This window comes from Talpa europaea (genome assembly GCF_964194135.1).
Source record: "Talpa europaea genome assembly, chromosome: X".
Lineage (NCBI taxonomy): Eukaryota > Metazoa > Chordata > Mammalia > Eulipotyphla > Talpidae > Talpa > Talpa europaea.
Genome location: NC_140081.1, coordinates 61,886,002 through 61,899,014, shown reverse-complemented (window position 1 = coordinate 61,899,014; position 13,013 = coordinate 61,886,002).

The window sequence follows — 13,013 nt, the reverse complement described above, 5'->3', positions numbered from 1 at the left end:
CAGAACACAAATACGTCCAGGCAGGGCCCCAACCCAGTGGCAAAAGACAATTATTGGTACCAGAAGATGAGCCACCAAATCTGCTGCCGAAGGCACTGCTCATACGAGGGAGGGGACCCACTCACGGCATCTACTGTAACACACCAGGAGCTGTCAGACTTCCTGGCCTTCTCTGGCTGTAGTCTCGGCTACAAGCCACACACAGCATCGACCCCCAGGATGCACTCACTCTGGACTGGCGATTCTATACTATTGGGGGTAATCGCCAACCCTCAGGGTTTCTGTCTGCAGTCGCTCCAACATTCAGCTTTCATAGCCACCCATGCAACTCACAGACCCCTGCACTCAGGCCAACCCACTGCACAAGCACATGGGTTGGGGATCCAAACTCTACATGCGGCCTCTCTTGGGTCCCCTCTTTGGCTTGGGCTCCACCCCAAGCCATGTTCCCCACCCGTCCCCCAAGGACGGGTTCCTCAGCTCCTCACCCTCACTCAAGAATGAGCAGGGCATCACCCACAGGTGATTTTATGAGACTCGCTGGCCTTCAGCATACTCAGGCTGCTTAACAGCCACTCGGGGCCTCCTAAACTTAGCATCAGCACCAGCTTTTTGCCTTCTCAGTTGGCTTTTCTCCTCTGCCTATCTGCTGGGCATGCACAGGCTGCTTTTGGCCATCAAGGCCCACTGGCCACCCCCAGATTCCCATCTCCTGGGGTGTACAAACAATAGCATTCTCCCCCAGCGTCCCAAAACAACATTAACTTGCCAAAATTCCTCCGCCTTCTGGTGGGATTGTCAGTCCAAGTCCATCAGTCCATGTCTGTTGGCCTCTCCCTGCATCAGCACTGGCGAGCTCCAAACCGTGGTCCTCTCTTCCCCAACGATTCTGCTGCCTCAGGGGTCGTTAGCTGGTCCTCTCGGGAGTCTCCTCCTCCAGGCGTGGTCTTATTCTGTAGCTCCCGGACCTTGTCCACTGTAAGGGCAGAAATGGCCACTGAGCAGGTTTTCTGATCCCATGCAGACCGGGTAAAGGAGGAGTCAGAGTCCTCAGTGGCTTTTGCAGGCTTTTATTGGGATTTACCCAGTACACGGCAGGCAAGGGTGCTGGGGGGCCGGGAGGCTGGCAGGCCTCCCAGCCCCCAGCAAGTCTTTGCTCTATCTGGGCTCTCTGGCCTTCTCGGTTTCTTCTGCTCTTCTCAGCTTGTGTTGGCATCCGGTGACACCTCCCTTAAAAGTCCATTCTCAAACCAGGTGAATCCCATCTACCTCTGCTCACACCCTACTCCAGGTGCCCGCCATGAGGCATGCATTCAGGACCGCAGGGATCCATCATCCATCCCAATGGCAGGAGGGCAGAAAAGCCTGACATTTCTCCTTACTGTACAGTCCACCCCCTCAGGGTTTTCTGCCATACAGTCTATATATATACAATTTTCTTAGCAAACAAACAATGCAGCCATGGCCCACAAAAGCAAATATATCACAATATAACAAAATTCAACAGAACACAAATAAGTCCAGGCAGGGCCCCAACCTAGTGGCAAAAGACAATTATTGGTACCAGCAGATGAGCCACCGTATCTGCTGCTGAAGGCACTGCTCATACGAGAGAGGGACCCACTCACGGCATCTACTGTAACACACCAGGAGCCGTCAGGCTTCCTGGCCTTCTCTGGCTGTAGTCTCGGCTACAAGCCACACACCACATCCACCCCCAGGATGCACTCGTTCTGGATTAGCGACTCTATTCTGTTGGGGGTAATCGCCAACCCTCAGGGTTTCTGTCTGCAGTCGCTCCAACATTCGGCCTTCATAGCCACCCATGCGACTCGCAGACCCCTGCACTCAGGCCAACCCACTGCACAAGCACATGGGTCGGGGGTCCTTGGATCCAAACTCTACATTCGGCTTGGGCTCCACCCCAAGCCACGTTCCCCACCCATCCCCCAAGGACGGGTTCCTCAGCTCCTCACCCTCACTCAAAAATGAGCAGGGCATCACCCACAGGTGATTTTACGAGACTCACAGGGCTTCAGCATACTCAGGCTGCTTAACAGCCGCTCAGGGCTTCTCAACATCAGCACCGGCTTTTGCCTTCTCAGTTGGCTTTTCTCCTCTGCCTGGCTCCTGAGCATACACACAGGCTGCTTTTGGCCATAAAGGCCCACTGGCCACCCCAGATTCCAAAAAAAAACAACCTGCCAAGGTCCTCCGCCTTCTGGCGGGATTGTCAGTCCAAGTTCGTCAGTCCGAGTCCATCAGTCCAAGTCCATTAGGCCTCTCCCTGGCATCAGCACCGGCAAGCTCTGAATCGTAGTCCTCTCTTCCCGACGATTCTTGCTGCCTCAGGGGTCACTGGCTGGTCCTCTCAGGGGTCATTGGCTGGTCCTCTCAGGCGTCTCCTCCCTGCAAGGTCTCGTCCCGCAGCTCTCGGACCGTATCCACCTTCTGTGCCGCCATGACGCCTCCAGCATCGTCACAGGGAAACAGTCTGTTACTCCTTAGTCCCTCCAGGTCTTCGGAGGGCTCCATACCCATCTGCATGGATCATCTTGCCGACTTACACCAATTGTAAGGGCAGGAATGGCCACAGTGCAGGTTTTCTAAGATCCTATGCAGACCGGGTAAAGGAGGAGTCAGAGTCCTCAGTGGCTTTTGCAGGCTTTATTGGGATTACCAGGTACACGGCAGGCAGGGGTGCTGGGGGGCCGGGAGGCTGGCAGGCCTCCCAGCCCCCAGCAAGTCTTCACTCTATCTGGGCTCTCCGGCCTTCTCTGCTTCTCTCTCAGCTTCTTCTGCTCTTCTCGTCTTCTGTTGGCATCCCTGTGACGTCTCCCTTAAAAACACAGTCTCAAACCAGGTGAATCCCATCTACCTCTGCCCACACCCTACTCCAGGTGCCCGCCATCAGGCATGCATTCAGGACCGCAAGGATCCATCATCTATCCTGATGGCGGGAAGGCAGTAAAGCCTGACATTTCTCCTTACCCTACATCCATGTTACCCCAGTTACACATCTTTCTTTTGTCCTTTTTTTTTTGCATAGAAGAACTGGGGTGTAGGCCAGAGGTACAGAGGGTGAGAGGATTCACCAGAGACAGAGTGGGGAGCAGAACAGGCAGATCTACTGAAATACACTGCTGAGGTGAGACAGGAGAGAGCTCTGCTGTGCCGTGAGGATTGGCTCCCTTTCAGGAGATCCAACTCAGGCCTAAGTGGTGATAACTCTGACATTTAACCCCTAGGCCACCAGGGAGGCCCCCCAGTTATACATCTTTCTGTTTCTGCTGCTGTTTCAAATTAACCTGTCTTAGGCCCTTTTATCTCTGGACCCTGCTGTAGGGTAAGTGATTATCAGGCTCTTCTGCCCTCCTGCCATAGGATTAATGATGGATCCATGTGGTACCGAATGCATGCCTTATGACAGGCACATGGAGTGGGGTGTGGGCATATGTAGGTGGGTACACCTGGGCTGAGACTGGGCTTAAAAGGGTGGCATCACGGGAACAGAACACAAAACGACCAGCAGAAAAAAATAAGAGAGCAAGAGAAGCAGAAGAGAGAGAACAAGACCACAAGAGAATGCCAGAGAGCACAGAAAGAGTGAAGATCATGGGGGCGGGGGGTGTGTATGGGGGAGGAGGCCTGCCAGGCTCCTGGCCCCCCTGCCTGCCGTGTACCTGGTAAAATCCCAATGAAAGCCTGAAAAAACCACCGAGGGCTGCAGGACGCCTCCTTTACCCGTCTGCTGGATTCATAGGAGATCCTGCCCTGTGGCCTTCCTGTGGCTACACCTGCCCTCTATGAAAATGTGATGAGTAATAGGTGATGGTGGGTGGGTTGCATTACTTCCCTCTCTCTCTTGGGCACCAGAACAATCCCACCCAGACTTCCATCATCACAAGGTAGCAATGAAATTTAACCACAGCCTCTGGGAACAAAGCTTTCCCCAAAAAGAATAACCCCAATGGCAAAAACAGCAAATCCTGTCACAGATTAGTAAAAAGGCTATTTTTCAAGTGGGGTGGGGAGGAGGAATGTAATTTGTACTTACTGCTCTACCTCTCACCTGCTTGGTCTCATTAAAAGCAACACTGTCTTATTTTAGAAGCAAATCATGAAACTGCCGAAAGACCAGCTATTATATTGTTATGTCCAAAGGAGTTGCAATTCCAAAGCAAGGGAAGCAACAGAGATCTGAGTGAAGGTTTCCCTGCAGGTAATAATACATTATTTGGTATTTACTGACGCTTAAAGGATCCCTATATTATTTGACCAATATTTCACCCAACAATTTTCCTGTAATTTCTACTATTTGTGTAGGATTTCAACCCACACCACAAAATATTTTACATGGCTTATTCTTATGCCCATTTATTGGAATGAAAAAGGGCTCCTCAAAGTATAAATTTTTCATTCTAAAGATGTAAATTATTGCTCTACTTATGGTATACTTTACAGTCTTTTCATGTCCTCCTTCTGCCTTAGTGACCCTGTCCTGCACTAAAAGTTACATTAATTAATTGATTACATAAGCCAAAGATAAGTAACCTCTTCCAATAGTCTGGTCAACAACCTTATGTGGCCTGTCGGTAAGAAAGGCTGGACCAAATTCTATTCTCAGGGAATAGAAAAGATAGAGCAATGACAGGGAAAGAAATCCATTAGAAAGGACAGAGATATACACCTGAAAATAGCTTCTTTTATCCCTACAGCACTGCAAGATAGTTTCTGTTCTTTGAATTGCAGGTTTGAGAAAATAAACAATAATGAAAGCAAAAATCACTGGAGCCTGGAGGGATAAATGAATGGTATACTACAAAGTCAATGTCTTCTGCATAAATAGCACTCCTTTTCCATGTCTCCTGTTATATTTGAACTCCTTTGAAGGAAACAACTATGTCTTATTCATCTTTGACTTCCTCGTGCCTTGTATACAACATTGAACATAAAATTCAATTTTCTTTGATGAATGTACATCATTATGACTAGATAACATAGTGATCACAACTTTGAATCGCCTAAGACGTCTTTCTTTATATTTCCTTCCATAGATCTTATATTTTGGAAAATATTGTCTAACTTTCATTAAGTAATAATGCATTTTTTTACAAGGTGGCCATAAATTTCATTAGTTTCCAAATTATAAAATGCAAAATAATCTCCAGATATGTTATTGGAATTAAAAGGAATTGATCCAGTTTCCTGGATTCAAAATAAATATATCAAATGAATCCTATACAGATGACAGATACAAATAAAATTTAAAATGTCATTCAAAATGTCAGGCATTAATAAATATGAAGTATTGGAAATAAACAGACAAGAAATATGCAAGGCTTTTATGGTGAAATAACAATGTTTCATGAAAAGACTTTTTAAAATACCAAAATGCTTTACTCTTCTAATGCATTTACTCCACATCACATGTTGCGCTAATGGTAGGGCTCTGAATCTTGAGAGCTTATCTTCTTTCCGAGGCAGGAGAGGAACTTTAGTACCCATGAATTTAGTCACAGGAAAGTCATTTCTTGCCATCTGTACTAGTTTCCTATTGTTGCTATAACAAATCACTACAAACTTGGTGTCTAAGAATACCACAAATTCATTATCAGCGTTGCATTATTAGAAATCTGCAAAGGGTGTCACTGGGCTAAAATCAAGAGTTTGGCAGGACTGCATTCCTTTCTGGAGGCTCTAGGGAGAGAACCCCTTTCCTTGCTTTTTCTAGCTTCTAGAGGTGGCCCGCTTTCCTTGGCTCCTAGCTTCCTTCCTCCATCTTGAAAGTCAGCAACAGAAAGTCATGGTCTTCTCTCATCATGTCATTCAGACCTCCCCTTCTGCCTCCCTGTTCCACTTTTAAGAAGGATCCTGTTATCACATCAAGCCTTTCTGTATAATCCAAAATCTCCCTGTTTTCAGGTAAACTGATTAGCAACTTAAATTCCATCTGCATACTTGATTCCTCTTTGCTATGTATGGTGACATATTCACAGGTCTAGGGGATTAAGATGTGGACATCTCGGGGTGGGGGGGCTATTATTCTATCTACTACACCATCACCTGACAAGAGTTTATTGAGCACTTAATATGCACAGAGACCACTGTGCTCTGTCTCAAGGAGCCATCTGGGTGAGACAGAATTTATTTAGGAAAGGGTAAATAACAATAGAAGGTTTTACAGACCCCAGGAGAGGTAAGAAGATAACAGGAGTTTCTGCTCTGAAAATGTGAAAAGGGTGTGGGGTGTGGAGTGATCATTGAAGTGTTCCTTCAAGAGAAGGCTTCCTGGAAGAGGCAGAACTTGCTCCATCAGGCCTTAAGAAAGGGCAAGACTTGAATATAGTTTTAGTTGAAAAAGTCTTATATACTGTTAACTTAATTAAAGAAGGATTTCATTATACTAAGGTGGTTCTAATGCTTTGGTGGCCCATGTAAGCAAACCAAAACTTAAGCTTATAAATACCTTCTGGTTAAGAAATTGAAACCTAAGGATAACCCATTACAGCTAACAAGGCTTAAAGCTGTGGCCAATCAATTTCCTTTCTTTGCATCTGCACCTTCTCTATATACAGTTGAGCTGGGGGACATTGCTGACCTCCAAGTCAAAAGTCACCTCCCCAAAGATGTAACTAATAGCCTACTATTGACCTGAAGCCTTACCTATAATATAGACGACACATATTTTGTGTGTTATGTGTATTGTATACTGTTTTCTTACAATAAAATAAGCTATAGAAAAGAAAATACTGAGAAAATCACAAGGGAGAGAAAGTACAATTTATAGAGAGAAAGTACAATGTATGTATTGACATCTTGTGTTTACATCATCTGTTTACAAGAAAATCCCCATTTAAGTGAATCCACACAGTTCAAACCTGTGTTGTTCAAGGGTCAACTGTCATTCCTTCCCCTGGCTTTTGCTGGTAGAGCGCTCTTAATCACTTCTGCTTTGACTCTGATTGGAATCGATTTTTGCTCAAATAAACTCTTAAAATTTTAAATATGTCTCAGTTTATCTTTTAACAATACACACTTTTGAGTGCAGCTTCCCGGTGTAATGATTGGAACATGAAAGTACTTGCTGCTATTCAAGTAATGTCTCCATAACACTTAACAGCTTAAAAAGCACTGCGAGGATCTCATGTGATGTTCACCACAGCCCCAAGGGAAGTTGGGAGGGCAGGGAACCACGTGGACTTTGTCATCCTTAAATCCCCAGACCCTTTTCCAGGTTTACGTCTGCTCCCCATCTTCCTTCTTCCTTCCAGCCACGGGACACAGCGAGTTTTCTCTCCTTTTCCTCACTGTCTCCTTAAGCCAAACTGTAGAATGAGACATAGTCTCATTACTGCCCCACTTCCTGGCTGCCCTGAAGCCAAGCACACAGGTTTGTTTAATTGTAAGGTTTACCTGAAAACTACTCTGGAGAAATGGTATCAAAGTAATAGAGATAAAGGAGTGACAAATGTTCCATCATCTTCAAAGTTTATATTATGGTGGTATCTAAACTATAATTTCTTGTACTCTTTTCAGAGGTTAAAAAAAAAAAAAGCGCACTACTGTGTTGGAACCCTCTGCTTAGGGATCTTCATCAACATTGTCCTTCATCATCACTGTCATTCATCACCATCATAGCAGTAAGCAACCAAGGACTGCAATGTTCTGGTTGCTTTGCATATTTTAACTCATTTAGTTCTCACAGCCCACTTTATGGATTGATTAAATGAGGTAGACTTCAAGCCAAAGTAGACTGACTTTGGAATCTGGGTTAACCACTACACATACTGCCTCACTCCTCTTCCCTGCCACCACCCTCTTCTGCCTGTCCTCATAGATACTACTTAAACATTTTTCTCCATGAAGAACCAGGACCCTGGGGTCTCCCTGATAGTGCAAGGGGTTCAGATGCAGCACTATGAAGCAATCCACAGCCGCTATAGCACGAGTTCAATCCCCGGCCAAGAAGGTGACCCATATGGTGCAGCAGACTTCTCCTGTCTCGCCCACTGCTCCCCTCAGCAGTGTATTTCAGTAGATCCACCTGTTCTGTTCCCCACTCTGCCTCTGGTGAATCCTCTCACCTCCCACAACTCTGGCCAGATCCCCAGCTCTTGTATGCATAAATAAATAAATCTTTTTAAAAAGATGTCTTAAAAAAATAAAATGTGTTAGGGAACATTCCTTCTTCATGTATTTTTAAAAACAATTTAAGCAAGGTGGGTATTAGTTCATCTTTAGAAGTTTGATGAAATTCATATATAAAGCCATCTGGTCTTTTTTTTCCAGAACATTTTTTATTACTTTTCCAATTTGGGGGCTTGTGATTAATTTGTTCAATTCATCTATTTCTTCCTGGTTAGTCTTTTTTTCTTAAGATTTATTTTATTTATTTATACAAGCACTAGGTATAGTCAGAAGCGCGGGAGGGTGAGAGAATTCACCAGAGCCAGAGTAGGTTGCAGAACAGGCAGACTGATGAAACACACTGCTGAGGGGAGCAGCGGGCACAGCAGGAGAGGTCTGTCGCACCATGTGGGACCCTTGCCAGTAGCCGGGGCTCGAACTGGCGCTGCAGAGGCTGCGGGCAGCTTCTCAGCCCAGCGCTCAGCCGCTGCGCCACCGGGGAGACCCTTTTCCTGGTTAGTCTTGGTAGATTATGTTGATCTAGAAATTTATTCATTTCTTCAAGGTTATTGAATTTATTGGCATATAGCTGTTTACAGTAATCTCTTATGATTTTTTTATTTTTGTGATTTTTTTATTTTTTATTTTTATCACTATCTGTGGTGATTTCTCCTGTTTCATTCGTGATTCTGTTTATTAATGTTTTCTTTCTTTTTTCTGTCAGTCAAGCTAGAGTTTTAGCTATTCTGTTTATCTTCTCAAAGAACCAGCTTAGTTTCGTTGATTTTTATTTTGTGTAGTCTTTTTGATCTTTATTTCATTTATATCTGCTTTTATCTTATTATTTCCTTCTTTCTCAATTTGGGCCTTGTTTGTTCCTCTTTTTCAAGTTGCTTTAGGTATGATATTAGATAATTTATTTGGTATTTTTAATGTGGACCTGTTTTGCAATAATCCTCACCCTGAAGACCATATTTGCTGCATACCATAGATTCTGGCAGCTTGCATCATCGTTTTTGGTCATCTTAAAGTATGTTTTAATTTTTGCTTTGATTTCTTCTTTGATCCAATTACCATTAAACAACATGTTTAGTCTCTATGTATTTGTAGTTGATCTCCGAAAATTTATAGTTGATTTTTATGGCATTATGGTCAGAGAAGATACTAGGTATAATTTAATCTTTGTAAGGTTTTTGACAATTGACTTGTGCCCCAAGATAAAGTCCATTCTTGAAAATGTTCTATGTGTATTGAAAAAACATGTATGCAGCAGTTTTGAGGTGATGTCTGTTAGACCTAGTTGGTCCATTTCCTCACTTTAAAGCTGTTGTTATTCTATTTATGCTTTGTCTTGTTGATCTGTCCATTGTTGTGAGGTATTACGTTTCCCTTGTATTATTGTGTTGTTTTTAATATCTCATTTATATTCTGTTATTGTCTTATGTATCTCAGTGCTCCATCATTTTGTGCATATATATTTATGAGTGTTATTTCTTGTTGCTGTATTAGACCCTTGGTCATAATAAAGTGTACTTCTCTATGTCTTAATGCCTTTCTTAGTTGAAAGTCTATTTTATCAGATATACATATAGCTGTTCCTGATTGTTTGTCGTTTGCTTATATAACTGTCTTGCAGTCTTTAATCCCAAGTCTATACTTGTCTTGCTTATAAACAGTAGAATGTTGGACATTGTTTTGAAATCTATTCAATCACTCTACATCTTTTGACTGGTGAGTGTAGGCTTTTTACATTTAAGATTATTATTGCAACATAAGTGCTCATTGACATTTTGTTATATTTTGTTTTGGTTGTCTTGTCTTTTTAACTCTTCTGTCATGCTCTGAAACTCCAATGATTCAGGACCCCTTTTAGTTAGTTTTTTTTTTCCTTTGGCATTTGTGAGTGCCAGAGTTGTATGGTGGGGATCCACACAGTGATCCCCTCTTCCAAGCCAGCTTCTCAGTCTCAGTGCCTCTTACAGTCTTATGTCCATATCCACTGTAGGCTATTTTTAAGCAATAGATGCAGAGCTGAGCACAGATTGTAGCTGATATTGGAGGTCACAGGCAAGTAGTTGTTCTCATTCCTCTCCATCACAGAGTCTTATCCTGGGGTGTCTGCTTCAGCTGTAGGTAGGTGAGCAAGCTCTAGTTTAAGTATTTCTTCGTGGGAATGGTAGGTGTTTTGGATATCTCAGCCTGGGCTTTCTATAGGGAAAGCCCTCTTCTAGAGGGAAGTCCAGGTGCTCTGACCCAATTCAGGCCACAGCTGTTGTGTTACAAATCTCAAATTCAAGCTCGTAATCCTGTCTCTGTGGCCCCACCTATGCAGTTCTCCAACAATGTACCCTATATCCTGGGTACCTGCTTGTGCACCCTGTTATCCAGTGAAGGACCAGGTCTTAAGAACTCCAAAGTTGGGCCTCCCTGCTGGTGGAAGGGGTTAAGCACAGCACTGTGAAGCTGTCTGTAGCCTCTGCAGCATGAGTTCGATCCCCGGCCAGGGAGCTACCCACATGGCGCAGCAGACCTCTCCTGTCTCGCCCTGCTGTTCCCCTCAGCAGTGTATTTCAGTCAGTCTGCCTGTTCTGCTCCCCGCTCTGTCTCTGGTGAATCCTCTCACCCCCTGCACCTCTGGCCTGTACCCCAGTTCTTGTATGCATAAATAAATAAATCCTTTAAAAAATAAAAATAAATAAAAATGAACCCCAATGTTGCCATGTGCCAGAGTCAATAGCTATAGGGGGCTCTAAATAGCACCCACTTCCCCCTTGTGTGGATTGTAATGACCTGTTATCACGCTAAACAAGTTCACTTAAAGTTTTTCCTATAGCTTTCTACCTACTGATGCTCTAGTGTGAGCTGTGATCTTCAGTTCTCCCCTCACGTCTTTTTGGCTTTGTTTTATAAAAATTGTGTTGTGAGTATCTGGAGGAGGCCAGCCCAGGGTCTTCATTCTGCTGCCATCCTGCCAGATTTCCAGGGCTACATTGCTACTCCTCCATATGTGCACCAGCTTCACTCGCCCACCACCACACCTCCTGTGCCCGTGCCTTATTCTCTTCCTTCTCCCACCATGCCCTTCCTACCCGCTTTTCCCTCTGGTAACCAGTATATTTTTCACTACATCTAAGATTTCTTTGTCAGTTTATGGGTTTGTTGTTGTTGTTGTTATTTATATTCCAAAGATACACGAAGCCATCTGATATCTGTCACCTTCTGACTTAATTCACTTAACATAATGACCTCAAGCTTCACCCATTTGGTTCCAGAAGGCACTGTTTCATTTTTTTAATAGCTGAGTAGTAGTCCATTGAGTATATGTTGCACAATTTCTTTGTCCAGTTGTCTGTCAATGGGCACTTAGGTTGGTTTTATGAGTTGGCATTTGTGGATAGTGCTGCTCTATTCGACTACTTCCAGCAAGTCAAGCTCTCCCCAGAGTCAGATCATCCTCCAGGAGAGCTGATATACTGAAGTTTCTAAGGTAGCTTGGCTGAGGTCAAAATGGCAGTGGGTAAATGCAGTTCTTCTGAAAAGCCACCTTAAGGCAATTTCCTTTGCATACTTGCTTCCTGCCCTGCTTCTCCTGAGGTCACCTATGGGTAGCCACTATGTATGAAACCTTTCTTGAGAGAAATACTAGTAAATGTCTTATCAAGGAAGGCAATGATGAGACAAGAGAGAATATTTTTACCCTTACCCAAGAAGATTGTTATTCCCTGAACAGGTAAAACACCCGACTAGGGAAAAATACTTATGATTCTCTTAGATAGGGCTGGCCTATTGAACCAGGGGAGGAAAGTAGAATGCATTTATTAATTCCTAGAAACTCTGTGGGTTTGTGTGCATCTTTCGCATCTTAAAGACTCACAGATCCTGAGCTGGACAGAGGTCTCATTCCTGAAAAATCTCTCCAGAATCCAGGTTGCTTAATTAACCTGCTGCTTAGACAGATTCCAAAACACCTCGTGACAATGAGGAACTGGATTATTAACCACTGCCTCTCAGTTTTTGTTCTGGTAAGTTATGTTTCACTTCCTGTTAATTACTTTTAACACAGTAAAGAGATTTTATGTTTGTTAATACTCACAAAGTTACTTGAAGGGAAAGATTCCATGCCAATATTGGACTCATCAACGCCAGTTATCAGTTAAAAATTCCAACTTCAAGATTATTTATATAATTTTTATATAGTCTTCTGTGTGTGATATTTGTTACCATCTTAGAAAAGGGAAAAAACTCCAACTCTAGAAATTGTTTGATAAAAGGAACAAATAACATAAACCATAATTTGGGATTTCTATTTTCATTTTTTCTTTCTCTTATTCTCTTCCATCTTACCTCTAGCTAGTGCCACAGAGCATTGATTTATCCTCATTCTTCCTTATACTGCTCACATCAAGATTTCATATTTATTGAGATGTGAATCTATACTCTTGAAACTTATACGATATTATAAACGAATTTTCTTCAATAAAAATTTCATAGAAATCATGATTGTTTAATATAGACACGATTTTAGAAATCATAAGCCAGCAGTATCCATTAGAAATACAATCAGTCAAAAGGGAGGGTGTTTAGGAGGAAAAAATTATAATGTGAGTCACATCTGTAATTTTTAAAATTCTAATACCTACATTGAGAAGGTTAAAAAAAAGAGAGATTAATGTCTAGTAGTAAATTTTGTCTAACCCAATACATGAAAAATGTATTCAGCATTTTTCAGCATGCAAGCAATATTAAAAGTACTGAGATAACTTACGTTCTTCTATGGTACTAAATATTTGAAATTCAGTTTGTATTTTACACTTACAGCACATCTCAATTAGGGCTAACCACATTTCAAGTGCCCTGTAACCACATGTGGGGGATTGCTATGG